The sequence below is a fragment of the Marmota flaviventris genome, chromosome 5, assembly GCF_047511675.1.
Source record: "Marmota flaviventris isolate mMarFla1 chromosome 5, mMarFla1.hap1, whole genome shotgun sequence".
In the NCBI taxonomy this organism is placed as follows: Eukaryota; Metazoa; Chordata; class Mammalia; order Rodentia; family Sciuridae; genus Marmota; species Marmota flaviventris.
The window spans coordinates 71,148,753-71,174,826 of NC_092502.1; the positions used below are offsets into that span (position 1 = coordinate 71,148,753).

At 52.5% G+C, this 26,074-nt stretch overlaps 1 long non-coding RNA gene across 1 annotated transcript; it reads left to right on the plus strand.

Moving 5' to 3' along the window:
- The first annotated feature begins 4,376 nt into the window (after positions 1 to 4,376).
- Positions 4,377 to 21,499, plus strand: LOC139705695 (uncharacterized). The gene is made up of 3 exons (XR_011707505.1): positions 4,377 to 4,501; positions 13,489 to 13,647; positions 19,692 to 21,499. It is a non-coding gene; the product is annotated as an uncharacterized lncRNA (long non-coding RNA).
- The last annotated feature ends 4,575 nt before the right edge of the window (positions 21,500 to 26,074 follow it).

A 26,074-nucleotide genomic window follows, 5' to 3' on the forward strand; every position in this document is an offset into this window, starting at 1 on the left:
CCCACTCCCAGGGGCACACACGTACACAGGCGCCCCAGCTGCAGCAGCCCGGGCGGAACTGCAGCCCAAGCCCTCCCTGCAGCCCCCACTCATTAATTCAGCAAACATTTGCCGACCGTCTCAGTGCCAGGCGCGAGCTGGCCACTGCGGCTGCGGCGACGAGTCACACGGGGACGCAGCACCGCCCCCGCCCCCATCTCACAGCCCGCAGGGGAGGCAGACACAGAAACAGCGTGATCAATACTGTGACCCCAACAACAGCCAACCTCTTACTATGTGTTAAGCCCTCCTTACACAGCGCCTCTCCTAAATTGTGCAACCTTTGGGGAGCACTGTGAGAACCCCCTTTTTCCAGATGAGAAAACTGAGGACCCTGGAGAGCTTGCTTGTTCATCGGAGGTCACAACGTTACAATGAGGCAGAGCTGGCCTTCTAACTTGCATCTTAACCACTTTCTTACACTACCACTGCCAAAGTGTTTCCAGAGCATAAATGAGGGAGGACCCAACTCAGCTGGGAGGCAACAGGGATCATTTCAGACTCAAACTTGGGAGAAAATGCAAATCTTTCAGGCAAAGCAAGAGGTGGGCATCCTAGGCTGCAAGACAGGCCTGGTGAGAAGCAAGCTGAATGTGAGGGAGAGGGAGGTTAGAAAGCCTCTTGGAGGCCAGTCCTGGAGCCTGTTATGCCAGGCCAGGGGGACTGGACTCGGTTCCTGGGAGAGCAGGGAAGTGTGCGAGGGAGCATGCTCTAACTGTTGCTCTGGCAACCATGAGGGAGGAGGCTGGCCCGAGGGGGTGCAGCTGGGACTGGTAGACTAGAGAGCAGGTCATGGCCATCATTCCTGTGAGGGACAAGTGGCCCCAGCCAGCTTGAGTCCAGAGAGGAAGAAAGCAGGACATGTCCTTCTTGCCCTCCCAAGCAAAAATCATTTCATCTAAACCAGTAATCCAGGGAATGACCCCAGAGCTAGGTGCACAACAAGATGTGGATCCCAGGTAGAGCCGGGGCTCAAAGAGGGTGAAGGCAGCAAATGGAAATATGCTTCAGACTGACAAGAGGAAAGTAATGGGCTAGACCCCCGGGGGGACTTCCAAAGAGGAATGGGTTTGAGGAATTAAAGTGCTTCTCACAAACCTCACACATCTGGACATGGGGAGAGACAAAATGTCCCTTCCAGACCCCTCCTGCCATGGTGGTTCCAGGTCCCTGCCCAGAAGAGCCTGTCCAGGGCACCCCTCCGAGGCAACACAGCATCCAGCCCCTAACCTCCCCCCTCCCAAGGTTAGCCTAATTTTTTCCCTTCCATGGATTCAGGTCATTGCTCCCTGTCCTCTCTCCGAGGCGCTGCGGAATGTGACTAATTCCCTCCCTTCATTTACGGGTCCTGTTACCTGGGAGGTATTTATAGCGCCACTGCCTCTCTCCCTCCCTCCCCTGCAACTCAGCTGCTCCCCCACCCCCCCCCACCCCCGCCATCTCTCCCCACTTGGCCAACCTTTGCCTCCCTTCTCTTCAACCTCAGGTCCTCAACCTCTCACCAGCCCTCCCACTCCTCAATCCCCCTGATAGGAAGGGAGGGTGGCTCTGGTTGGGAGTGGCCTCCAGGCTTTCTAAGGGTAGGGCTGTCTTCGGGGAGGTTGCCCCTTCCCTCCTGAGCACCCGAAAGGCATCTAGGGGCCAAGCCAGAGGTGGACCACCATTGGCTGGCCTATGACCTCACAGTGCTGTCTGATACTTATACTAACAATAGGTAACAATTACTGAGGGCTAATATTGTATGCCAGGCTTTTGTTTGTTCATTCGTTTTTGTGGTACTGGAGATTTTCCTGGGGTGCTCTACCAAAGTACATCTCCAACCCTTTTTATTTTTTATTTTGAGACAGAGCCTCACAAAGTTGCTGAGACTGGCCTCAAATTTGTGATCCTCCTGCCTCAGCCTCCCAAATTTCTGGGATTACAGACCTGTGCCAACTTGCCCAGCTGTGCCAATATTATTATTATCCCTGGTTTGCAGATATGGAAACTGAAACTCAGAAAAGCCAAATGAGACTGCTCAGGTCCTTAGAGCTGGGATTTGGTACTCCTTCCAGAGCCCTGCCTGGACAACCCATTTAGTGGGGTGAGGATCCTGGGGTAGCAGGAGGTACCTGACCAAAACATCTCTCAAAGGCAGCAGGGTCTCTTGGCCACCAGCCATGGATGATCCGCTCAAATGTTGTCAGGAAATGGCATTAGATAGATAGACACTGCCTATGACAACATGGCACCACTGTAGGCAGGGTCACTGAAGGATAGAGGTGGGTCATAGGTCTAGCCAAGGACAGAGAAGAAAGGAGCCCTGGGTACATAGAGATGAGTGATGGGAAACTATGGCCGAAAGGACAGAAGTTAGACTCCATGAAAGACTTAAGGTATATAGGGCTGAGAGATCCCTTTATATACTCTGGAGACCAAGACCCTGAGAGGTGAACACACTGGCTCAGCTTTGCCCAGTTCCTTTGATCAGAAATTCCACAGTACTGATGAAGTAACTTCACAAGGATTTCTGGAAGAAAGGAGGGAATAAAGGAGAAGCCTGAGTTCAAATCCCAACCTATCCTCACAAGCTTGGTAATGCTGAGAAAGGAACTTTACCTCTCTGAGACTTGATTTCCCCATCTGTAAAATGGGCTGACATCACACGTTACTTACAAGTGGCTTTTTTGTTTGTTTTAAGTTGTAGGTGGACACAATACATTTATTTTATTCATTTTTATGTGGTGCTGAGGATGGAACCCAGTGCCCACACATGCTAGGCAAGTGCTCCAGCACTGAGCTACAACACCAGCCCCTTGCAAGGAGTTTTGAAGACACAGGAATATGAAGCAAGAGAAAAAAACTAAGCTCCATGCCTGGCATATGGAAGGGGCTCCATAAATGTTGGCAGGTAATACTGTGGTTTGTATTTTTCCTTGCTCTTTTTCTCTCTCAGATCTGGGCAAGGGGTCACAGCACTTCCCTGAGACAAGGGCATCCTGAGGATAAGGGCTGTGTTCCACCATCAGCCTGACACCCAGTCTCCTTGGGACCCGGAGCTCCTGGGGCAGGCTGCTAAAGAGAATGAGAATTCACCACGGTTATTATTTTCACTGTTGTCAATATCTCAGTTCTCTGTGGCTGCACCCCCATCAGCACACACTTAGCCAGCCTTTGAGATCTTGTTTGGGGGAACCATTCTCCCTCACATGAACCCCATTTGGAGGGCCATCCTGGATCCGGCAGCCCCAATGCACCTGCCCTTGCTACTACCTCCACCGTGGGGTGCCAGAAGCCATCCTGGAAAAAAGACTGAATTTTTCTTTTGCTACTTTGGGGATCCAGATTCAGTGGCTGCTCAGCCAGCCCCTCCTAGGGTTATGTCAGGAGCAGAGTCAGGACTCTGGGACTATCCTAGCTGAGCATGGAGCTAAGCATGGCCCACCAGGAGGCAGACTGGGAGCTGAAGTGGAAGTAGGAAATGCAAGAGCTCTGGTGGCTGGTCCCTGATAGAACAGTAAGAGGCCAGGGCAGGGACAGGCAGCTGTGATTGCCTCTGTAGATCTGCCACCCACGAGGCTAGGTCTTCATCACCCTGGGAGAGAGGAAGCCCAGCCCAATTTACAGGTGAAGGATACAAACTCAGAAAGGTTCCATCAAATGTTAGAAGTCACACAGCACCCAGTAAGTGGAGTCAGGCACTGCCTGCTCAGATGCCCACAGTTCCTGATCCACTTGTCCTGAGCATCCAGACTTGGGTAGGGCACATGGAAGCAACCCTGTCCACACTGACAGACAGAAGGAAGGACCAGGCATTGTAAGAGGTCGAGAAAAGAAGGTCAGAGAATAGAACTGTGGAAGTGAGACAATGAAATATAGCCTAGGACTGAACACGGGAGACCTTTATTCTTCAGCCGGACTCATCTCAAGCTTGCTATGTGACCTTGGGCAAGGCTGGGCCTCTCTCTGAGCCTCAGTTTCCCCAGTTTTTGCTAAGGGAACTCTGAGTGCCACCATTCCCTCTATCAACTCTGAGTCAGGCCTCCCCAGGAACACCAGCAGGGCCCACAGGCTAAAGGGCCAGAGAGGGGGTCTGTGCCCAGGGGGGCCATCCCCTTCCCACCCATGGGTACACAGGGTCCTCACTGAAGAAACACGGTGTATACAAATAATTAAACGGAAGAATTGGAGTGATTAGGGCAGATGATTATTGTCAAATTATGATTTATCTTGTAGTGGAATTAGTATTCCCCCAAAGGGCCCGGCGTGGCGCGGCGCCCGCCACGGCCCGTGATTAATCGCCGTCTCCAGAAGGTCACCTCCAGCCACTGCAGATTAACTCAGTGGGGAAACTTCTTTCCGTAATTCAAGCTGTTGTTCCCACAACCTGTCATCCGCCACGGAAAAGGACGATTTCGTCAGGGAGCCCGGGGCGGGGGCCGGCCGGCTCCTGGGCCCCTCCCGGCTGCAGACATGATATATGGTGCGTCCCGACACGGGTGACCGCGAGGGGGGGCAGCGTCCGCCCGTGGGGTGGGCAGCAGGAGGCAGGAGTGGGGAGGACGTGGGGGGAAACGAGGCGCCGCCAAGCAGAAGTAGGCTGTGAGGGGAGAGCGCGGGCGGTGGCAATTAGGAAGAAAATTGGATTTTTCAGCGTCCAGAGGCAGCTGGGAGCTTCAGTGTGCGGTGCAGCAGACACCCTCCCTTCCAACACGCAGGCACCCAGCCCCAGACAGGCAGGGGCTCCCCGGGGGAGAGGGGAGGATTGGGGGACAGACCTCTTTCAGGAAGATAGTAAATGTAGAACCAGCCCTGAGCAGGGCAGAGAATTCAGCCCACTGTGGCCTGGAGCACTCAGGTGCCCCTTCAGTACCATCCAGAGGATAAAAATGCCAGCAGGTGGGGACTTGGCCCCTGGAGGCCTGGCCAGTGGGCAGGCAGAACCTGACCAGGCCTGAGGCTGGGTACTGCAGAGAGCCCAGCAGCAAGAAGGGGCCCTAGGGCAAGAGCAGCTTTCCTGATCAGAAAGCCAGAACCAAGATCCCATTTCCCCAGAGGGAAACACTGCCAAAGCCCATGACCGTGTCACATGGGGCTACTAAACATGGTCACCTCTGCCTGGCAGCTCAGACCAGACCTGGGAGGAAGCTCGGGCTCCCTGAACTGGAGAACTGTGGATGATACAGAGGCCCCCTCCCACCTCCTCACTCCAGCCTCTATCCATCCCTTAGTTCCCTGAGAGGCCTAAGTACCTCCCTTTCCCCTACCTCATTTACCTCCCATGGGCCCTGCAGGGGTGTCTTCGGCCATGCTGTAGATGAGGACATGAAAGCGGGGTAACTTCCCACTCTGAAGCTGCCCTGGCTCTCCAGCACTCTCAGGTTTACCTCTATGATCCTTTGAAGCTCTTTCCTTTTGGGGTCCAGATTCCCTTTTCCAGCCCAGCACCACCAGTTCTTTCCCCACACCTTTAGAAACATTCCCTGAGCACTATTCCTTCAGGCCTCTTATCTAGCCTTCTAACATCCCTGAAATGTGCTTCCTGTCTCCAAGCTTCCATTGATCAATCTGTGAACTTCTATTCATCCGTCTTCTTCCAGCTCATTTGGCCCCTCAGGAAGAGAGGGTGCTTGCTCCCAGGCCCATGGATCACCCAGCGCAGGAACCATACTCTCCTGGCCTCCCCACAGAATACCCTCTGTGAAACCTCCTACATCTATCTGCCCATCTATCAGTGCAGTCTGGCCCAGCCCAAATAGGTTCTCCAGAAACCACTTGTAAGATAGCAGGAGCTTGGGGGAAATGCCTCCATTCCACACTCCTCCACCCCAACTCCCAACTTGCCAGAGTCCAGAACTGAGGAGTGGGAGTGGAACACAGAGGGGGCCCTTGCTGGCTGGCCCCCTGAGGGTCTGGGGCTTGTTTTTAGTTGAGAATAGAAGCATGTATTATGTATACCGTGGTTTGCTCTGAACATTCTCAGTCTGAGATATTTAGAGTTGTGAAGACCCAGCACTATTTGGGAGAGAAAAATCTATTTCTTTCCCTCTCAACAGTAGGGGTTAGGGAAGAATTCTCTCCAAAATCACTGGTACTAGACACTGGCATTTTCTTTGGGGGGAGGGCTTTCCATCCTTTTCCGGACTGCCTGGCAGATACTGCCCACCCCCCTGCGGCGCAGTATGACTGATGGTGATAAACACTCTCATTTATTCTGCATCTGACGTTCAAGACACCCTTTGCTGCATTCACATGCTGCCTCTTCAGGGACAAGCTGAAGAAACTTGTTCATCCCATTTTACAGATAAGGAAACAGAATTGGGGAGGTTGGCTCGCCAAGGGCTGGAAGCAGTGGAGATGTCTGTGAGGCTGCAGAGGTGATTCCTGTCCTGCTCCCCTCTCAGTCCACTCTGGGGAGCCATGGGCTCACCACACAGGTGGCTCTTAAACCTTTATTCCCATCATTCCCCAGATCCAGATGGGATGGGAGGAAGGCAGATGGCATGAGCAGGGAAACTCCAAGGACAGAACCTGTTTCCTGTGAACCCTGGGTCTGGCTCCAATTACAAGCCGGGCCCCCTCACCAGCCCTGGAACCCTGGGCAGGTCACTTTCCCTCTCTGTGTTTGTTTTGTCATCTGTAGAATGAGCTCCAAACTGGTAGGGCTGTTCAGTGGATGAATGAGACTGGGGTCTGGCCTGGCAAACAGAAAGCTCAGAAGTGTGCCTTGTGCTGTTTTCGGTAGTTACATTTGCTCATCATCTGGTTAACCTGTGGCAGGAAGGGGGTGTCTGGCAACTTCACCATCTTCTGGTAGAGGAAACTGAGTCAGGGCATAGCTTCCCCAGGTGGAGGACCTTATCAGATAAGACATCCTGAAGGCCAACTAAGATTCTGTCCCTCACACACCACAACCACCAGCTCCAAGAACCATCCCTGCCCGTGGAATACAGCACAAATGCCTAAACCAGGCCAGTGCTTCCCTATTCCTGAAGTACCCTCTGCCGGTCCCTGCCTCCCAGACTTTGACCAAGCTGGCCCTCAGGCCAGAGGCCATTCCTTGGCTCTGGGCACATTCGTTGCCAAAACGTTTCCAAGCTCCACCTAAGTACACGCCTCCAGGATCTCCGGCCCTCAAGGGGCCCTGGTGCTCCACTGGACCGTGCAGTCCAACCGACACCCACCACCTGGTCGCCCATGCTGCTCTCTGAGCGGGTTGGGCGAGGCCTTCCCCATGTGACCCTAAGGTGCCTGAGCCCGCGGGACACACGGTGGGTGCCTCGACCCAGGGAAGCACAGCCAGCTCCCCCCGCACCACAACTCCCCGCAGCGCCGCGGCCCGGCTTTGATCCGGCTGCCTCCGCGCTCCGAACCTGATTGGCATCGAATTACGCCGCGCGGCGGAGGGAGATAATGGCGGGAGGCGCGGCAGACATGAAAGGGGGGGCGCAGCGGCAGTCCGGGCCGTTGTTAATGACCCAATAAAAGGAAGAGGGGGGAGAAATAACCCTCCCTTCCATCCCCGCCCCCAAGACAGCGGCCGGTGCACACAAAGCCGCCGCCGACTCGGAAATTACCGCGGCTCAGCCCAGCGCAGCGTGACTGGAGCGGGGGTGGGCTCACCTGGCAGGGCGCGGGAGGGAGGGCGGCAGTCACGGGGACACTCGCGGCCAGCGGGCACAGCCGCACACGCATGCACACACCCTGATCGTGTTAATGTCTTTTTTTAATGGTGAAATTTCTTTCATTAATTGTGATGTTTTAAAAAATAGTACACTATGGAGCGCATGCCCAGCATGCATGAAGCCTCGGGATCGATTCCTAGCACCTCAGGAAAAGAAAAGAAAAAAAAAAAAAAACAGTGCACGAAGAGCTTATTTTTTCCTGATTAGTGAGCTTTTTTGTTGTTTTGTGTTTTGGAGGCCCCTTGAATTTTGTGTCCACCCCTTACATTCTGTGCCCACCCTAGTCCCAATCAAATACGTTCACACGCAGCACCATTTAGTCACACGCACAGTGTGTCACATACACACACAAAGTTGCACAGTATCGAACACAGCCACACACACAGTCACACGTGGCCACACCTAAAGGCACTTTGGGAGATAGGCACACACTCCCAAATGAATTGCAGAGATACTCCCAGAATCACACCCAGAAGTGGACCTGTCAAGCCCACTCACATAAAAAGAGGTGGAAACTCAGAGACACATCACACATCAACACAGAGACTGATACACTAAGATCTGTAGACAAACACAAACATGCGGAAATATATAGGGAAAAACACATACCCACATGGTACCCCAAGGACACACACACAAACACCCAGGCCTGGGTCACACAGTGACACACCCAGATCCAAGCACAAACCCACCACCAGAGTCTCTGGGACACACTCAAAGCCTCTCATTTTGTACCTTCACTCATACATGTTTAAGCGCATTCTAGTGAGTTCTCAAGAGGGCCATTGGTTGGATTGATGTACAGCAGAGATGAGATGGTGTCACTGGGCCACAGAGCCCACCCAGCACATGGCAGTGGGAAGGGGTGTGGGTGGAGCTACCTTGAATCCATAAAGCTGGGGCAGAGGCTTAAACTGTCAGAATCTCAGTTTTAATCATCTGTAAAATGGGGTGTGACTCTTCCCCCTGGGGATTGTCTGAGACTCAATAGGCAAATAGTGAATGTTGGCTGACAGTATCATGTGGACTCCCTTAGGCACACCCACGCTCTCCACTGTGCCTACATGTGCCCACACATGCTGTGCTTGGCTCCCAGTCTCTTGGGGAGAGGGATGCCCCTTGTAAATCTAATCTGAGTCCCCCTTGCTGTACTCCAACCTAATTCTGGGAAAAGGGAGGGCTAGCCCCTTCAAGGAGACTCTTTGTCTGAAATGCTGGCTGCTGAGCACCTGGAGTCCTAAGACCAGGGTGGGGTTTTGTTGTGGGGTCAGGCTCTGGGCCTGGTTTGAAGTGCTTTGCTCTGATGCCTGAATTCAAACCTCAACTCCACCTTGTGCTGTGCACACCCAGCATCCTTGGGAAAGGACTTAGGCCCTCAGGGTTAGAGTTGCCTTCTCTTAGAGGGGTTAACAGCATCAGCACCCAACACCAGAGGCTACTGGGAGGGTGAAACAGCTCCCTGGCTGAGGTTTTGAGCCATTACTAGAGCTGTTAGTCCACATTGGGGTCAGAGGTAAGGAGTCAGGGTGCATACTTAGCCCTATCCCTGCAACTCCTTAGGTGGACAAGGGTTCTTATGAGACAAACTTCAAGGCCTAGATAATAGGGTTGATCTCAGACCCAGCCACATCACACTAGCCATGAGGACAGCTGGGAGGGGAGGTCACAGTCAGCTCAGTTACTCCAAAGGATAGGACAGGAAATGAGGTTTAGGGTAGCTTTCCCCTTTCCCATGTCCCAGAGCTAAACACAGGCTTTCCCATTTCCTACTAATCAAAACCCATTTTCCATTCCCAGCTTATTGAGGAAGTCCGTTCTCATGTCTAAATCCAGTTTCTCCTGCTGCAGGCTAAAGAAGCACGTGGGATCTGCAGTCAGGGTCTTGCCTGCCCCTAGCCAGGCAAGTTGGAAAGGCTGTGATTGGGTCTCCAAATGGCTCCACTGTGTAATGCTGGGTGTGATGGGGAAGGCAGGCCGGGTGTTGACACCCAGTGTCTGCCCCAGGAGAAAGACAAGAATGAAGAAAGGGACTGATGGCAAAGATGAAAAGGCCCCCTTCTCCCTCGAAAGGGCTTATGTGTGTGACCCTGTGTGGGGAGAAGGGGGAGGGCTCTGGCCAGGGCTGCAGCAGGAGGGGGCAGCCCATGCGGGCAGGGGCGCTGCTGCGTTATAAATCACCCTCGACTCAATTAGAGCCTGTGAAAGGTTGTGCACACCCAGCAGAAAGCGCTGGGCTTGGCGGGCAGCCAGCTCCCCAGGGGGCGGGGGCGAGCTCTGGCGTGTGCATATGTGTGTGCCTGACTATGCGAATGTGCTTATGTGTCCTTGTGTGTGTGTTGGAGTGTGTGTATGTACCTGTTTGTGCCTGACTGTTCTATGTATGCATGGGGCAGGTGAGTATATATGTCTGGATTCCTGTATGTGCAATATACTTGCATATCCATGGGTGTGTCTGTAGGTACCTGTTTGTACCTGTTTGTTCTGTGCATGTACGTGTGTATGTGTTGGTTGATTGTCCTGGTGCCTCTGTAAACTCAAATGTGAGCATGTGCATAATGGTTCTCTCCATTTGCCTCTGTACATGGCTCCTTCCCTGTGTGCACCCAGGTGTGAGTGTGTTTGTGACTGTTGTGTATGTGTGCCTGCCTCTGCCTGTGCCAGCATAATGAGTTGAGATGGATGTGTGGGTAGGGGTAGAAGGGTGTTCTTGTGTGAGGGAAGCTTTGGGAATTTAGGAAGAGGCAAAAACAGAAAGAGTCATGGATGAATCCCAGCAGCTTGGGAGGCTGAGGCAGGAGGATCATAAGTTCAAAGCCAGACTCTGCAATTTAGCAAGGCCCTAAGCAACTCAAGGAGACCCTGTCTCTAAATAAAATACAAAAAAAAGGGGGGCTGGGGATGTGGCTCAATGAGTGGTTAATCGGCCCTGGGTTCAATCCCAGTACCAAAAAAAAAGACATGGATAGATGGAATTATTGGCACAGAAAGTGAAAGCCAGGGAAGGCTAACAGAGCCAGACTGTAACAGGTAGGGGAACCACACTTTTGGGGGTGGGGGGTCAGAGATTGGAAGGTTCAGAAGATCTGCCAAGACTGACCACTCCCCTTCCTGAGTTAAGAGGCTAGACATCCTAGTGTCATGGAGAAGTTGCCCTAGAGCAGCCCAGCAGCAACCTTGGAGTTCATCCTTGCTTCCCTGCCTAAGAATGAGGAGCATCTCCGTCTGGATTATCTCTTTGCACCTTCACAGGCACACTAGGAAATATGTCCTATTATAATTCCACTTTGCAAGATATGGAAACAGGTTCATTGACCTGCTCACAGCTAATAATTAGTAGAACCAAAGTCTGAACCTGGGTCTGCCTCTTCCAAAGTTCTTGCCACATTCATTCACTTTTCCCTAGAATTGGGGGGAGGGTGATGCTCAGGGGGAAGGTGTGGGAGGAGGTATAAGTGTGTGTAGGGGGGGCTGGGGATGTGGCTCAAGCGGTAGCGGGCTCGCCTGGCATGCGTGCGGCCCGGGTTCGATCCTCAGCACCACATACAAACAAAGATGTTGTGTCCGCTGAAAACTGAAAAATACATATTAAAATTTAAAAAAAAAAAAAAAAAGTGTGTGTAGGGGGGTGAGCATACCTTCCCCTCTGCCTGAGCACTCTGAACCCAGGCTGCTATGCCCAGCATATCATAGATGCCAAGGAAATATCTACTTGTTTGAAGAAGTAGGGAACCAAGAACAGCTGGCCGGGGCATGGGAGTGGGGTGAGGTGCCTGTGAACCATTCCATTGATACTGGCCACTTCTGCTTCTGCAGGGAGGACTGGGCAGTAACAGCTAGAACTTGACAGCCAGAGCCAGGCTAGACATTGTCTTGTCTTCACCCACACCCATAAGTGGGACCACTTGGGTACATCCCTGGACCAACATCCTCTCCCCAACCCACAGATGAAGACTTTCAGGTCCTCCCATTCTCCCAGGAACACTTGGGAGCCTGAATTGGGATCCCTATGGGAAAAGCCAGTTATGGGCCCCTGACTTAGTTTTCTCCTCTACAATTCTACAATGGCATTTGTTTGTCTGTCTTTTTTCTTTTGTTTTGTTTTATTGATGTTGTTATTGTTGCAGTTGCAGTACTGGGGATTGAATCCAGGGGTGCTCTACCATTGAACTACATCCCCAGCCCTTTTTTATTTTTTCTTTTGAGAGAGGATCTTGCTAGGCTGGGGATATGGCTCAGTGGTAGAGCATCTGCCTAGCATACACAAGACCCTGGGTTCAATCCCCAGCACCAAAAAAAAAAAAAAGGTCTTGCTGAGTTGCCCAGGCTAGCCTCAAACTTGTGATCCTCCTGCTTCAGCCTCCCAAGTTGTAAGGACATTCCTTTCAGAAGGAATTGGGGGGATCTGAACCACTCAGACCTGGGCCTCCTTGGTCAGCCTGAACAACTCAGCTCTGGATGTAGCTCCAAGGCCCCAGATCCAGCAGCCTGCCCCCTACAGAGGGTGGAATGGAGATGCTAAATGGGTTTAAGCCTCTCTCCTTCCCCAGACACCATGCACAATGTCCCATGCCCTGTCCCCCCTCAGCCTCTTGGGAGACCCTCTCCTTGAACCAAGGCCATCAGTGGCCACGTTCTGCTCTCATATATTGACTAGGTGCAGGGGTCAGGGCAGCCTCCAAGAGGAAAACTAGCTTTGTGCCCAGTCTTCACCCTGCTCTTCTGCAGGCCCCTGTAGGCCTCACATCTGGAACCATTTCAGGCAGGAGAAACATATAGTGAGCCCCTCCTTTGATGCTAAGGCTATAGGGAAGGTCATGCCCTTCAGGAGACTGGAGGTCACAATGCATGGATCGCACCCCTCCTGAGGCTAGGAAAAGGAAAGGAGGGGATTAGGAGTGGGAGGAACAGGAATAGACAGGATTGGGTAAAGCAGGATGGTATAGAGGTACTTGTGTCAGGGGGCCCAGCCCTGGAGAAGGAGCAGGGCTCCCAAACTGTGAGATCAGGGGCAACTGCAGAAAGGATGCAATAGATGACCAGCATTGCAATGCTGGAGGAAAGGAATCCATGCTTTCCCTTGTCAAGCCTCAGTTTCTCCATTGCTAAACTGGGGAAGATCCATAGTGAGAGGATAACACAAGGCCAACACATCCCAGCAAGTCAATAACTCTCAGGATGGGCAGTAGCTGTTACTATTGTCATTATCATTATGATGCTTAAAACATAACTGCTTCTCTACCAAAGCTGCCATTCAGTTCAGGAGACCAGGTGAATACATCCAAACCAGTCAGGTAATGTGGAACCAGACACTGGAACATTTGGAGGGGAGGATCTTGGAGGGGTGAACAGTCAGGAAAAGTTCCCAGAGGAAGCAGTCTGAAGCTGAACTTCAGACAGTGGGAGAGTCGCACAAACCAGAGTGTCCAGGAGAGGAGATTCTAGGGGGCAGACAGGCTTGAGACAGCAGGATGTCTTATAGGTCAGGGGGTTGGGCTGATTGTGTGAGGAACAGAGAGGTCAGCTGGGGGCTGTGGGGGGGGGGGTCCAGTGGGCCTGACTTATTCTGGGGAGATGAATGAAGAGGGAGACAGGAACCTAACTGTCACCTCTAGGTAAGGACTCTGCCCTCAGGCCCATCCCACTCCCACCAGCATCCCAACCCTTAGAATCTGCGGGAGGCCACTGACACCCACGCCCACGCATTCCCCCTACCCAGGGCTCTAAGAAATCAGGTGGCTGCTCTCTTCATTTATTCCTCTGTCCCCCCCACCCCCGCGCTTTTCAGGAGACGATAATTATTCAGATCATCGCGGTGATTTACTCGGCAATCAGAGTCGCTCGATGCGGTGGCCACGGAGCGGAGACAGACGAGCATCAGCAAGGAGGACGAGGCCGGGGGCTCAGCCCCCACCGTCGCACCCGCCCGGCCTTTGTTCTCTTCCAGGTCTGCACCCGCGCTGCTGGCGGGCAGTGGAGCGCCCACCCGCGCGGACACAGCAGCACGCTTGGGGGCTTGGGATTAAGTGTGCACACGTGTGCATCCCGGGGAGGGGAGTGTGGGGGTTCATGTTTTCCTGGGTGTTAGGCTGAGAATGATGGAGTACCTGTGTGCATGTTTGCGTGAGGAGGGGAGACGGTGGCGGTTGGGAGAGTACCCATACATGAGCATTGCGATAAGGTGTGCAATCAGGGTGTGTGCACCTGTGTGATTACCGAGGGTCTGGGGTACATCTGTTTCCGCAGGCTTGTTCAGAAGTGCAATGCGCAGGTGCCCAAATGTATGTATTTTAGGTACATAACGGGGAGGGGACAAGGCTTTGGGCTCCTGCGCTGAAGCTGTCTGAGGCGTTCAGGGATGAGGCAAGGGCAAAGTTCTAGCTTGGCCTCTCGTCGCGTGTGGCGGGTAAGAAGGGGATAATCAACTCAGCTCATGCCCAAATGTTGAGTTCTGAGTCAGAGCTGGGGCCCAGGAGTCACGTGGATATAGGTGCAGCTGTGTTCACAGTCGTGTGTACATATATGTGTCCGCAGACCTTCGCCCCCTCCTGCTCGCGGGCTGGCGCTGTGACGGTGACCTCATTATCGCCTCCGCAAAGGCCCCTTGAAATCCCTGCGCCTTCGCATTTGGCTGCTCTAAGTGATGGGAACGGCCTGCGCTTCCCGATCAATCGCTTAAAATTCAGGGTCGGCTCGCTCGCGGGAGAGGGCTGCCTGCCAGCCCCGCGCACCGCGCTCTGCCGCCTTCCCCCACACCCCCTCCTTGCTTTGGGGTGGTGGTGGGGGAGCCGCTATGCTGTCGTATTGGAAAACATCCCCGCGCTGGCTGGGGGGCCCGGTGGGGCCAGCGCTGGAAGCCGTTCCACTCGAGCAGATGGCTGTGAAACTTTGGCGGCGAGATAAATTGGGTCTGACGGCGTGAGGCCGGCTCACAGATGGGCGGGATTCTCACGCCGGCCCCCACGTCCGGCCCGGCCGCGGCCAGGGCCGGCGCCGCTCTGAGGCCCCTTTGGACACCCTCTCAGCCAGCACAAGCCTCCAGGAGGCCACCTATCTGCCAATAGCCTCCCTCTGCTGAGGGCGCCCTCCTTCGCATTCCTTCCGGCCTCAGATCTCCCCAGAGACGAGCCCAGAGGGAGGGGCAGTCCCCAGCCCCCGCCCAGTCACCTCCGCCAAGCTGGCAGCTGGGCTTTCCCCCTCCTCTGCCATCCGCAGAGGCCTGAAGCGTGAAGGTTAACAGCTGGGGGGGAGGCTGCGTCTCCCTCTCTCACCCCTTCTCTGCTGCAGCCCCGCCCACCTGCCAGCCCTGGGGATGTCGTAAACAGGGATGTGAGGTGTGTGTGTGGCGGAGGGGGTGGCGGGGGGGGGGGTAAAGGGAGGGAGAGAAGAGGGATCCAGACAAAGAGAAAAAGCGAAAATGAGCAAGAGGCGAAGAGAGACCTAAGCAAAGACCGAGGAACAGAGACAGAGACAGGCAGAGAAAGAAATGAAGATGGAGATAGATAGGCACAGAGACACCCCCAGATAGAGAAGAGAGGAGACACATAATGAAAGTGGGAGGAAGGCTAAGGATAGGGCTTAGGGACGAAATACTGGCTGAGATACAAATCCCGGAATGGCCTCGAGGTTCGGACGGCAGTGGAGCTGGGGGGACGAGTGGAGGTTGGGAGGACGAGTGGAGGTTGGGGTGCAGAGCAAGACCCTGAGCTACCCCCACCCCACCACGAGGGCTGCGGTCCAGAGAGAGGGAATGTCACTGCCCCTGGCCGCTCCCTAGATCCCCCACGCCATTTCCCCACCTCGGTTTCCCGGGAGTGTAGGATGAAAGGAATTGCGGGGGGTCGCGGATGCAAGGCCATCACTCTGCTGCAGAGCTGGCCCTGTCGAGCCGCCTCCCCCGCGCATCAGTCCAGCGGGCAAATATCGATTCGGCCCAGCCAAGCTCGATACCCGCGGCCTGCAGCCGGCTCTGCCGCAATCCTACAAAGGGAGGACTCACTCTCCAGGCCGCCCCCGCGGGCATTTTGTGCCAGAATCAACCCCCGAGGGTCAGGGTCAGAGCGGAGCACTAACCCTCTCCTGTTCCAGTGAAACCCCCACTTGGCAGACCAGACAGCCTTCGGCAGGGGGATGGCCCGGGTGACCCCCGGCCCCTCCTCCTGCGGGGCGCTGGAGGCCAGAGGGGAAAATCTCTGAGTTGATGAAGTTGAAGTTTTGTAAAGGGCGTGAAGGAGACAGCCAATCAGAGGGCCGTTATTTACATGGGCTCTCTGATTGGCTCTCACGGTGCCTCTTTAGACTGTTACTTTGAAATCTTAAGAAAACCAAAAGTCCCATAAATGAGGGAGGGACGACGATTTTCATGTAGGGCTCCCCTTCCCAGGCCAAGCTCTGATGGGAAGTGGGGAGTTTAGACAAATTTACCCAAATTCCGGAATACAAATGACCAACTTGAAGCTGGAGCAAAAGGGGGTGGAGCTTGGCCAGAACCCAGATGGTGGGTTAATATGCCCACCTCCGGATACCCAGATGTGTGTGGTCAGGGGTCATTTCAGACTGTAGGTTGGGAAAAGGGGCTTTGGTTCTGACAGGCTGTAAAAAGCCATCTGATGGCATGAAAGGGGCCGATCCCATGACTTGGTGGATGGCTGGGAGATGGGGGTTGGCAATGTCACAGCATGCAATCTTGTCTGTTGCAGGAATATTATGAGTGGGTGGTGTCACCAAGTCCTACAAGGCTGCAAATAATGCAGCTTTAGAGGTAGGCCCAACTGGTTACTCTGCTGACCCCCAGGCCAGCCTAACATTGAGATCATGTTTCCCCTGACAACCTGGACAGGCACACGTGAACACCTGGGAGCCCTATGACACACAGAAGCCTCAAGGTCCTAGATGAGTGGGTTACCAGTGTGCAGGGAGTGGAGCCAGGCCACCCCAATCTTCCCTCTCTCCCCTAGGTCCACATTCCTGAGTCCAGCAGACCCTGAGTCACTCTTGGGGAGGGGAAGAGATCTGGATTTGGCCACTTTCTGTCATGAGGCCTAGGCCTTTCTCTCTCTCACTGTCAGCCCCGCCTACCCCATCCTGGGGTTGCCCCTCTCAAATCCTGCCACAGCTTCCTGACCCACAGCCCTCCTGTGGGGGGCCCAGCATAGATGACTCAGAACTGTGGGGGTGGGGGGCTGTCAAAGGGTGGATCCCCTCAACCCCCAGTCTGTGGTTGAGACTAAAGAGAAGGCCCCTCCACTGACTGCCTGTGGTAAATTGGGACACAGGTGGTAAAATTCACTTTAGCAGCACTCTGACCCCACCCTACTCTTTCCTGGCTCTGGTAGGGGAAACTCCAAATCGCCTCACCCATGGCCTGACAGTGTGTGTGAAGCAGAGGCTGTGCCTGTGAGTCCTTGTGTGCAGGCAGCTGCCCTGTGACTCCTTGCTGCTGCAGTAAACACACCTTGTTGGCAGAGACTCAGAGACTCTACAGATATCTAGGAGATTCCACCACCTGCCACCCACCAGAACTCAACCTGCAAATGACCCAATCTGCTGTGTGACTCTGGGCACAGCTCTCACATCTCTGAACCCTAGACTTCCCTGTAAGTCATGACCTTCTGAACCTATCATCCCAGAGGAGGCAGCTGCAAAGAAATCCTAGAGGCAAAGAAAGGATCTAAGAAGGGCCAGGGAGAGCCTTCTCAAAGGCCCAGCTGGTTTAGCCTGTGGTCTGGGAGCTGAGTGGGGCAGGGACAAGATTGCCAAGTCCCACGGTTCTCACAAATCCACATAATCCCATCTCTCCCCCTGCCTACCTCATAAATAGCAGGAGGCTGGGACAGAAGTGGGGAGCTATATGCATGTGTGCATGCATGTGTGTGTGTGTGTGTGTGTGTGTACACACGGGGAGAGTGTGAGAGCCTTTCCCCCACCCGGCTGCAGCCGCCATGGTGCTCTGAGAAGCTGAGATAATCCCTTGCCATCTGTCTTGTGTTGCTAACCCGTTCAGCCGGACAGCTGCCCAGGCCACAGCTCTGCAGGAGGACGGGTGCATGGGAGTGAGGGGCCCTGCAGGAGCTAGCCAGCTCCCAGGACTAGGCAGCAGGGACACTAGGTCCCCTCACCCCAGAGAGGGAAAGTAAAACTGGAGGGGGGACAAGCAGGACTTCCCCCATTTTTCCTTCTGACCATAGGAAGGAGTAGAAAAATGGAGAACACTCCCTGGGCTGGGGGCTGACCCCCCACAAGGGCTGAGGAGATGGACAGAATGACCTGCTAGCTTACATTCCCATGTGCCCTACACATTTGTGTGCATGCACATCCCTCTGATGGGAGGGGAAGAGTAGGACAAATTAGGGCTTTAGGAAGGAGTCGTTTAACCTTCCCCAGCCTCTAGTGGCCAGCTTTCCAGAACCGGGAGAAGAAGGCAGGTTCGTAGGATATTTGGTGACTGTTACTTAGTGTGCAGACCAATGTTCTCATGAGGAAGTTGAGGCTCAGAGAGGAAAGAGATTTGGCCCACTTCACTCCAGTGAGTAGAAGTGCTCGACTTGGACCCAGGCATTTTTCTGCAGCAGCCCTAGCTCTGAGCACACCTCCAAATAATCAAGTCTCTCCCCCAGCCTCATTCACCCACAAACTGGCTGTGCCCCTCATGGGGCTCTGAAGTTCTGTGAGCCAAAGCCATGTAATCAGACTCCCCGCAGCGTGATCCCAATGCCATCAGAGGGATAGCAGGCTGTGCCAAGCGGAGTCTGAGGAAGGACGAAGCTCTGTGGTTGAATGTGCCCTACCTCCCTTTTCCCTGTCAGTCATTTTCTTTTCTCTCACACAAACAGCACACTTATACACACATGCACTCTCACACACACAGATCACACATGTCTGTGTGGTCAAGCAAACACACACACCAATGATGATGCACATAGAGCTTGTAAACACACAATGTCACAAACACAAACACAACAGCCTCCCCCATCCTCACACCAACTCACAGACCTCAAACACACAGCAAACACAGCCCTCCCCCAGCTTCCCCACACTTGGACTCCTTGTTCTGAAATTCCACCCTGCCATTCTCCAACCATCTTCACAGACACAGGAACCCTGAGGCAGAGCCACAGGGGCTCTCGGCTCTCCCAGGCCCAGGAGGAGGAAAGGCACAAATGGCAGGGGATTATCTCTCTTCTGAGGGTCTCAATTCATCAGGAAATGAGACCCCACAGAGCCACGGATTCCAGGTCCTGCCCATGACCTAGCCACTGCCTACTTTTCTGCCCAACACTGGAAGCTAAGGTGAGTCCCCCTCCCTCTCCAGGCTTGAACTTGGTGCCCAGATCGCAGTGTACTCCTGAGCTAGAAGGACCCCTCTCTAGCCTGACTCCCCTGGCCCTGGAGAGCATAGACTCCAAAACACTCACACACTCACACACAGAAAAGCCCATTTGCACCCATGCTCACTCACACTCAAGTACACAGTCCTCACATTCACACACGATCACTCTTGTACGCACAGTCACACGCTCATTTACACTATCATCCACATACTTTCACACACTCGGTTGCTCTCACATAGTCATACACAATCATGCTTCACATACACGCTTACACGTTCATACCCTGATGCTCTCACACACTCAATGTCACTCCTTCACACTCAGCTCCACTCACACCCACCCTCACCCTATCACAGTCATGGCTGCACCTGAACAGGCTGCAATTCTAGGGCCCTGAGGTCAGCAGCTCCTGACAGAGACTCAGAGGCCTCGTTGACAGCCTGGTGTGCAGGGAGAGGGGAAGAGCTGCCATGGAGGCCTGGAGGCTCCTGAATAATTCAGGGCAGTGGCGGCTGTGGTGGCTGCGGCCTGTCAGCTGCAGGGAAAGATTGGTGACTGGATTATTCTGGGAAGATCCCTCCCAGTGCTGCAAGGTGAGTCCACCCAGTTTGGAGGCTGGTGGAACTCACAGAGGATCTATCTTGTATGCTTTCTCTTTCAGTCTTCACCTGGGCCTCTACCACAGGAATCATGCAGCCTTCACAGAGGAGGAAACAGGCTGAGAAGGAGGATGCTTGGTCAAGCTTGCAAAACAGGAACCTTTAGACTCCCACCCGCACCCCTGTCCCCACTATAAATATACTCAGAAAGAGAGGTCCCTTTGGTCACTGTGCCCAGATGGAGATGAGAGGTGTCAGCCATTTGAGGACGCTGGGTATGCTGGGGCTTGAACCCATTAAGTTCCCTCACTCAGCACCTGTACCTAGTAGGTTCTTAGTTGCAGCCTGATGAATAGGCATTGTACAAGGGCAGCCCAGAGTAACTGGAGGCTAGGCCTCTTCCTCTTACACAAGTTTCCAGAACTCTCTGACCCTCAGTGTCATCATCAGTGTTCACTGGGCTCAGAAAATACTGACTTTATAAGTCAGTATAAGGGTAAGGACTGCCTAGGAAAACACACATAAAGCAGATAGTGGACCAGGCATGGTGGCACATGACTATAATCCCAGTGATTCAGAGAGGCTGAGACAGGAGGATCACAAGTTCAAGGCCAGCCTGGGCAACTTAGCAAGGCCCTATTTCAAATTAAGAAATAAAAATGACTGGGGATAGCCGGGTGCAGAGGCACATGCCTGTAACCCTAGCAGCTCAGGAGGCTGAGACAGGAAGATCGCAAGTTAAAAGCCAGTCTCAGCAAAAAGCGAGGCTCCAAGCAACCCTGTCTCTAATAAAATACAAAATTGGGCTGAGGATGTGGCTCAGTGGTTGAGTGCCCCTGAACTCAAGCCCTGGTACCCCCCCAAAAAAAATGACTGGGGGTGTAGCTCAGTGGTAAAGTTCCCCTGGGTTCAATCCCCAGTACCAAAAATAAGTAAATAAGCTGGGCACGGTGGTGCACACTTTTAATCCCAGCAGCTCAGGAGGTTGAGGCAGGAAGATCATGAGTTCAAAGCCAGCCCCAGCAACTTAGCAAGGCCCCAAGCAACTCAATGAGACCCTGTCTCTAAATAAAAAAGAAGATGATAATAGAGAAAAGGCTGGGGAGATGGCTCAGTGGTCAAGTGCCCCTGAGTTCAATCCTAATAATAATAATAATAATAAAATCAATCAGTTAGTATGCAGTCTGGCCTTCAGGAAGTGCTCATCGCTGCTAAAAGTGTGATGTGGACCCTCTTGCCACAAAGAGAGACGGCCTCACAGCAGTGGTCAGTGTTTCTCTCTCTGCCTGGGTGTCCTCCCTTCTCTCCTTTGCTGCTGTCTCCTCTTCAAGGATCACTGCAACTGCCACCACCTTCAGGACAACAGCCATGGTCTCCTGCCAAACGCAGCGACCCTTGTTGACCCCACCAACCTTTTGGCACCCAGATGTCTTACACACTTCCTTACCTTGTATGCTGAGAATGGACCAAGCCTGCCCCAGCTTAGGGCCTGCACACAGTAGGTGCTCAGGTGCAGCCTGCTGAACTGGCAGTCCTGGGTCTTGGCAGCATGGCAGTTGGCATGCATCTATAGTTAAAATCAACCACTGAGGTCATGGGCCAGTTCTTGCTGCCAAAACAAAAATGCCCAACTGGTTGTGTCTGCTTACGCAAGAGATCAGAACATGGCTGCTTCACCCAAAGGCCAGGCATCAGTCTCCCAGATATGTCCTAACCTGAAGGTCACCTGCCCGGGCCCAAGGGTACTAACACAGGCAATTGGCGGTTGACTTCTATGCCAGTGGTGAAAGACCAGCACTCTGTCTCCAGAGCCCTGAGCCCTGAGGAGATTATGGAACATCCTCCATATTTGATTCAAAATAAAAACCACAGTAAACCATAGACCCGAAACTTACACGTCGGCTGAAATTAAAATAGCTTCTTGCTATGTTTTCTGGTTTCAGTATTATGGAGAAGCCCCTAGAAGCTGAATCAGGAAACTGGTCTGTCTCTCCTGCTTTGTTCTGTTGTTGCCCCTGCTTCGTGGGATCTCAGCACATGCCTGGTCTCCCCTCTGCCACAGACTCCGGCCAGGTCTGGGGGTCCCATGGTCCTGTACTCATGAGGCTTATTCCCCCAGGAAAGTGTCCCTGCCTGTACATCCCCCATGGGTTCCTGTGGCCCCTCAGGAGGAAAGCAGGATCAGGGCTCTGGCTAGCCAAGAGCTGCCCCCTGGGGCCCCTCTCTGCCACTGCTCCCCACAAGGTTTCCAGCACCCCTAGCCCCTCCCTCTTCTGGGGAACCTTGCGGCTGGGCCCGTGCCTGCGGCGAGTCTCACCCCAGTATTATTTTAGTCACAGACAGACACGAGGCAGATGGTGACAACATCCCTTCCCCGCTCCCCACTGACGAGCCGTTGCCGCCCTGAAGCCTCAGGGTTCTTCTCCCTCAGGAATATTTCAGTCCCGACTCAGTGGCTAAATGTGGCTGCTCGTGTGAGACAAGCGCACATCTGCGCCTCCTCCTCCCTACCCTCTGCCCATTTCCTGGGGCTCAGCAGAGAGCCCTAAAGAGGCCCTGCCTACTTCCAGCTCTGCCCCAACCCCCAAATGCCCTACTGTGTGCTAGGCACCATGCCATGAACTTTGCACCACTGGGAGGGGGCAGTTATTGTACCCACTTTACAGATGATGAAGCTAAGGGTCAGAGAAAAGCGGGGGCCCAAGAGATCACAAAGCAGATGAGGAGACACGAGGCATCCGCTCCCCACACCTCCATCTTCACCTTGCCGCCTCTGTGCCTACCCCAAGCAACCCACCTTTCCTGTAGGACTCCTAGGAGCTCTATTTAGTTGCTGTCCTCACCCTCCTGCATCAGCCAATAGCTGGGAGCCCAAGGCTGGTCTAGCCCTATCCACTCACCCTCTAGCCCTGCTGGTTGGTCCTAACTCCATGGGCTGAAAATGTGAACATCGAGGGCAGACTGCATATGTGTGAGGCAGGGGGTAGGGTTCTGGCAGGAGGCAGGCCTGGTTTCAAATCTCAACTTCAATGTGATGACTTTGGATCTGTTTCATCATCTGTAAAAAGGACAATAGCATCCAGGTATGGTGGTGTACGCCTGTCATCCCAGCTACTTGGGAGGCTGAGTCAGGAAGATCCCAAGTTTGAGGCCAGACTCTGGCAATTTAGCCAGATTTTGTCTCAAAATAAAAATTTTTAAAAATTCTGGAAATGGAGCTCAGTGGTAGAGCACCTATGGGTTCAAACCCTAGTACTGCTCACTCCTAATTCGCTGAGAAGACTGCTGGGTTCCCACCACCCAAAGCAGGGTCCAGAACATAGGGTATGCTCCATAAATATTTGTTGGCTGAAGGTGTAGTTCTGTGACTGTGAGATGCTGGATTTAATCCCCAGCATCATCAAAAAACAAAAACAAAACAAAAATTCATTAACTAATATTTGATGAATGAATGATTCATGTAACGAGATTAACATCAGGCCTGGCTCAGTAGAGCTGGTCTTCCCTGCAGCCCAGCCCTAACAAGGCTCAGGGCCATCTCTGCCTCAGTGGTTCAAGAGCTGAAGCTAGTCACAGAGCTAAACCAAGTTTTTCTGGCCCCTGCCCAAGCCTCATAACCCAAAGTGCTTGCAGCAGTAGGGGGCAGGCACAGGGACCTGGGCCCCACTATTAGGTTCAGGTGCCAACAGGATGAAGGAATTGGGCTACGGTTGTTTGGGTTCCTTCAGACCCCCTTCCCCAGCCAACCACCCTTACTGACCAGGAGTGGTAACACTGGACAGGGGCTCTTTGAGAGCCTGGGATGTTTTGTGGGCAGGTAAGGATATATCTATTCCCAGTCAAACCTCCTGGCTGTGGGCCCCTACCCCAGCACAGTCCCTACCCCCACCCCTCAGCCAGCTGCCCTCTGGGGCTGGGCCAAGATACATACTGACAAACCATCACACAGAAACACTCGCCTGTCACAGTGACACACCCCAGAAAGATACACAAAACTTGTATGCAAATATACATCACCAGGCTGAAGGCACAAACACACATACACGACTCAATGTGTGTGTCAAAGTACATGAGCTTATAAACATCTGCATTGCAGAACATACACGCACAGTCACAAACACAGAAGGGTAGTACCTATCCACACAGTCACATAGCATGACCATGAACATGTATGTGGTAGAGCACCTATGGGTTCTTGGGTTGGGGATATAGCTCAGTTGGTAGAGTGCTTGCCTCGCATGCCTAAGGCCCTGGATTCAATCCCCAGTACCACAAAAAAAAAAAAAAGAAAAAGAAAGAAAGAAAAGGAGCACCTATGGGTTTAATCCCTAGTACTGCTCATCCAGGCCCAGGTACACAGTTCAGGAGCATAGGTATGCACCACAGGTGTGTAAGGCCTGCCTTGCATAGAAGCTGAGCTTGTCCCCCCATATCAGACCTGGTCAGGAGCTGAGCCCCACCAGTTTGGGGACAGGTTGAGGTAGGGTTACAGGGTCATTGGAAGAGCTGGACAGCAGTCTGGACTCAGGTCAGGTTCAGATCTACAAACCCCACTTTCATAGATTAGGGCCCAGGCTTCAGGACCTGCAATAAGCAGGTTTTCCGTGGTAAAGAAGTCAAAACCACCAGGCACAGTGGCTTATGCCTGTGATGGTTTGTCAGGCTGAGACTTGAGGATCCCAACATAGAGGCCAGATTCAGTAATTTAGTGAGGGCCTAAGAAACTTAGTGAAACCCTGTCTTAAAATAAAAAGGGCTAGGGATGTAGCTCAGAGGTAAAGCACATCTAGGTTCAGTCCCCAGTACCAAAAAAAAAAAAAAAGGAAGAAGTAAAAAACCTCACCTATAATCACACACCAACATGTCCCCACTACCAATCTCCCCGCTCAGTACCTAACTCGTCCAAGTCACTGTACCCTCAAGCATGGCACAGGAAACTGGGTGAAGCTTACTCTCTGTCACCACAAATGCCAATACAAAGGAAAAGACAATTTGGTTTCAGTGAAAAAACCTGTAGAGGCAGGTTTAGCAAAGTTCTAGGCAGGTGACTATGCTCTGCCAGCCGTGGCTAGTCCATTTGAGTGCCCTCCCTGAGGACACAAACCTGAGGCCCGCCATCTTGGGAAGGCATCTTGGTGAAGGAGCAGGGCCTCTTTGTGCACAATTCACCCATTGCTTCCCCTCTCTCACCACCACTCTGTCATGCCCAATGCCCTGGAGCTGGCATTTGAAGCCCCTGGTTCTCTAACCCCATCTTTTGTTCTATCTCTAGGCCTTTGTCAATGCTGTTCCCTCCACCAAGAATGCATTTCCACCTTTCAGCGCCCTACCCATCCATCAAAATCAGTGGCACCTCCCCTCAGAAGCCTCCCCAATTCCTGACAGGGAAAAAAGATTCTCACATCTGTGCTGGAATGAGAGATGGGGAACTATGTGGGTTCTGCTGAGCCTTAGTGTTCTAACTGGTAAAATAAGTAAGACAGGACTCATCTCCTTGAAAGTAGAAGAGAGAGAATAAGCAGGCAGTGATTCTCAGAGCAGTTTCCATTGACCCCTGGGAGCCTCCTAGACCCTTTCAGGGGTAGATGAGATCAAAATTATGTTATTAATGATACGAAGACATCACTGTGGTTGACATTTACTTATAGTGCTAAAGCAACAGTGGGTAAAACTGTTGATGCCTTAACACAAATCAAAGCAGTAACACTAAATTGTGCTCAGGAGTATAGAATTTTGTCACCCTCAGGCACTTACATTAATAAAAAAAAAAAAAATCTGGTCACATACACTGGCACATGGCCTAAAATCCTAGCTACTCAGGAGGCTGAGGCAAGAGGATTGCACCAGCCTCTGCAACTTAGCAAGAACCAGTCTCAGAACTTAAGAAAAAGAATGACAGACTTTAGACTTGCATATTTGGCAGGTATTCTTTCAAAAAGTAATGAAATGAGTCAGTCATTTCAGAGAAAACAACTAACCAGTATTTGTTGCTACTCATAACATTCTATATTTCAAGTAGAAATTTGAATTTTGGAGTACTGTACTTGTATACATCACCATAAACTCAACAACGTTCTGGAACATTTCTGATGGAACTGGAAGTGATATCAATGAATGTGATTATTTAATACAGTGTAATGAAATGTGTTAACATTTGAGAGAGCTGCATAACTCAGTGAACTAATTTTCCTAAATGACCAATGTGTGATGTTATAAAGTCGTGACTAAAAAATCTATTCAAAATGCTAGTTAGACAAATGGACTGAAATGTAATATAATGAAAAGTTCATTGATAGAGTTTCAGACTGAAAATGACAACCAACTTTTAGAAATCTATCACTTGTAAAGTTTTGGTGTAGTATTAAATGATCTAAAAAGGTTATTAAAATATTCCTTACATTTTCAACTATAAATCTGTGTAAAGTCATGTTTTTCTTTTCATATA